The 3,827-nt window shown below is 36.0% G+C and overlaps 1 long non-coding RNA gene across 1 annotated transcript; it reads left to right on the plus strand.

Moving 5' to 3' along the window:
* Positions 1–1,000: 1,000 nt before the first annotated feature.
* LOC120734775 lies at positions 1,001–1,596 on the plus strand. The gene is made up of 3 exons (XR_005696114.1): positions 1,001–1,028; positions 1,188–1,260; positions 1,506–1,596. It is a non-coding gene; the product is annotated as an uncharacterized LOC120734775 (long non-coding RNA).
* The last annotated feature ends 2,231 nt before the right edge of the window (positions 1,597–3,827 follow it).

Here is a 3,827-nt window from a genome sequence, read left to right on the forward strand (position 1 = left end):
TGGAAACATACGATTTCTATAATATTTCACGTCCCGTAAGCTTAATCTGCAAACATTGTGTAAAAGCAAAGCACATCAGTTGTTACAATGCATAATTTTTGTCAGTATATAATTTAATGAAACTTTTTTTAAAGCAACAAAAAGTACTCCGTGAATTTAAGAAATCTTTTATGTGATTGTTAAGTTTCTCCACCCACCCATCCCACTATCTTCCATCATCTATCCATCCATTCATCCATCCATTCTCTTCCACTTATCCAATTCAGGATTCCAAGCTACCATGGGGGCTAGAGGGTGTTTATTAAGATTAGACATGTGTACAGCATGGTGTATTTTTTTAATTAAATGTACTTCATTGATCAGAGAAGTGTGAGTATATTACATGCAGAAATGTTTACTTTGCCTTTATCCTCCATTAGGTTTCCAGCACAGCTGAGCAGGTCACATTCTGTGGCTCAGTCATTCACCAAAGAAGTGATTCTCTTGCAGGACCATCTAACTGCACATGTGCCAAGGCGTAACAAAGAAGCTTGGCTTTTTGAAAATGGACATATAAAATCTGCACTGGAGTTTAGCTGTGACTGGGACTCAGACAAAGTAATGCAGGCAATAAGGACTGCCTTCCAGCCAGTTATTGAAGGATGCAGGTAAGCTTTAGATGCTTTTTTATAAAAAAAAAAAAAAATTTTGTTACTTACATTGTTATACTATTAAAGGTCAACTTTGGGTGTTTCCAAAAAGGATCTGGGAGCACCGATCAGATGACTGGATTGATATCTTTTAGAGTTAACAAAAATTAAGCCTTTTAATGTACTGTATTGTATTGTAGTCTGTTAGCCTTAACAAAACTTTCATATACACTGTTTTCTTCCTCCCCTGGGCTACAGATTTTGCTGGCATGCCACACCAAACTAGTTGAGCCATCACTCACTTCCAAACAGACTTTGAATGGAGACCTTGTGAAAAAACTGTTTCATCAGAAGTCAATTTATGTCAGACCGACAAGCTTATATGAGGACAATGAATGAGTAAGTTCATAAAATGAGAGTGAAAAAGGCAAAGGCAACTCCCTTAAACATTGTCACTTGCATTATGTTTTAATACATAATACATAAACATATTACTAATATTTATTATGACATTTTGTTGTCAGTATAATGAAATGTATTATCTGTTTTAATTTACAGACATATTCTGATGGAGAGAGTAGCCATACAAGCAGGCAGGATTTCACAGAAACGTTGAATTCTGAGAAATGCGGTAAATATTCCTCTCTAAAAGTAGCTCCAAATACACTGGAAATTAAGTTGGTTCAGTGTCTGTTACTTAGTCATCTTAGGCATTGTGTCTTTATTAAGTGTCAAGTCTTTGTTAAAATCATATTTAAATTTAGTTTAATATTTTGAGCAGGAAGAAATGTACCCCTAAATACATGAAAAGCAAAAGCTATATATGTGATTAGATGTTATTCAAAAGTTAAACTCCTGCTCTTTGTGTTCTCACAGTTGAAATTTCTAAAGAAGTTCCCTCAGCCATTCCCATTGTTAACACACAGTCCATGTCTGTAGATGATGGGGTCATCTGGTGCGTTGCTACTGCCACTGTCAGTGACAGCACACCATCGTTCCTGATGGCGATGTCTTCTTTTTATTGAATTTCTTTAAGCGTGGTTCAGGAAAAGTTTTCCAGGCTTTTTGTTCTGTTCTCTGTCAAGATGATCCCACACAACTTTAATAATGCTGAGGCCAATCTATGTATTGTGATAATGTAATTATGTCATCATCATTTATATGTAATTTAACTAAATAATTTACAAAACATTCTGGCTTTGCAGTACATATCTTGGCCTGTTTGAGGAAGAATACCTGTCAGATGACCCCGACCTCCAAGAAGCCATTTCAAGGTCTTTAGACTCAAGTGCAAGAGAAAGGTCAGTACAACACAAACTTTTACTTGTCATGTTGAAAGGTCAACATATTAACCATTATTTTATGTTTGAAACAGTACTGCATGTTTAGAAATTCTGGCCATTTTATACATGCTCTCTCATTTCTCAAAAGTAATTATTCAAATGACTGATATGGTGTAATTCAACAATCAAGAGATGCACTTATGAATGGAAACACAGATGTTTTACAACAAGGTGCAATAGTAAATAACTGGAAGGACTTTGCCAGAAAACATCTAAAAGAACTATGCTATGCTACTATGAAGATATGGACAGATGACACCAAGATTGACCAAAATGATGGAAGGAGAAAAGCATAGTAAAGAAAAGAATAGCTCAAGTCACACATAGTGGAAGCAGTTATGAGACGGGCATGAGTAGCTGCCATAGAACCAAGCCACTACTGTTGTCAATGATATCACTGGTGATTTGAGAAGTGTAAAGGGCAATCTGTTCAGATTCAGCCAAATGCAAATGCTAAATTGACTGGACAGTGTAAACTCATAATAACCCAAAGCATAACAAGCCAGCGCAGTTACCTGATCAGACTGTAAGGCTCTAAAGAATTTTAATCCTTGTATTAAAAATAATACATAAAATGGTGTTAGCTTCCAATCACTTGTCTAAAGCAACCATCTTTAAAGATGCTGGATAATGTATAAAATTGACTGTAATTCCTAATCAGCTGGTGCCATTTTTTTAATAAAATACCTCGAAGGAATTGCACTTCAGTATCATCTTGATTGTTTGGTTTTAAAATCCAAGGATGTGGTGCACAGCAAAATTAAGATGATTTAGTCATTATCCAAACTCTTATGGGTGCAACTGTATGGGCAATACTTGTTCCAGAAATAACATTTGGTGACTTATACTATAAAAAATGCCACAGTAACAAAAATAATGATGCAAGCTTTTGAGATGATGTTTTATTTTATTTGTTAACAGCAATGAAAGATAAAGGATACTACTGTGATCCACGGGGGACAGAGTCCATGTTTCTTGTCTGAACTCTTGTATGAGTGTCTTCAAAAGGGTCCAGACAATGTAAAAGTCGGCACTGATCATATTACTGATGAGGAAACGAGGTCACAAGTGCAGTCTGTGAGCATATTTTCCTTTGGTTCTTTCAATTTCATTGTAGGTCTTTTTTTGCTTGTCCAACATTTTTACTAACACTTCCCTAATTTTTCTTGCCCGAGTCCTGCACCTTTCTAGTAAAAGATCAAACATTTTAATGGCTACAAGAAGGAAGAAATAAAAATGTGTGTGGCAGGTTGTGGTTCTGTTGGTTACTGCCCAAGAAACTCCAAGTTTCAGTTTTCAGAATTTAATGATTGGACTTGTTTTCCAGCTTAATAACTTATACCTCAGCCTCCTGATCGGTTATGGGGTTTCATAGGGTTAAATTACTAATTAAACACTGGAGCTATTAGTTTTGTATGTTCTACTAAATAGTAGAGTCAGATAATTCATAATTTTTAATTTCCTCATATTGTTTTTAGATCGTACAGGCCGAGAATGATCTACAGCTGCAAGATGCGGTTGCACAGGCAGCCAGCTTGATCAGTCTTGCTGGTCACAATGTTTGCATAACACTTCAAAACAAACAAGAAACTGCTTTGGATCTGGCTCACTGGTATGTCCTTCAACGGAGCCGTGCACCTTTTGAAAGGCATGTCTAAACACATACTGTCATGGTAAAAAATTAAGCCTGTCAAACTAAAGTCATTGTGTTGTGAAACAATGGTATTAGCCTGTTTGGGTGGTACAGGCCTGTAGCGCTCCATTCTAGTACAGTTCATAACAAAACAGATATCTTTCATTCATGAGATTAAAATTCACATAAAACGTATCTGTGCCGATGTAGGCATGTGTTTAA

This window comes from Simochromis diagramma, unplaced genomic scaffold (assembly GCF_900408965.1).
Source record: "Simochromis diagramma unplaced genomic scaffold, fSimDia1.1 OVJJ01000176.1, whole genome shotgun sequence".
Classification (NCBI taxonomy): domain Eukaryota; kingdom Metazoa; phylum Chordata; class Actinopteri; order Cichliformes; family Cichlidae; genus Simochromis; species Simochromis diagramma.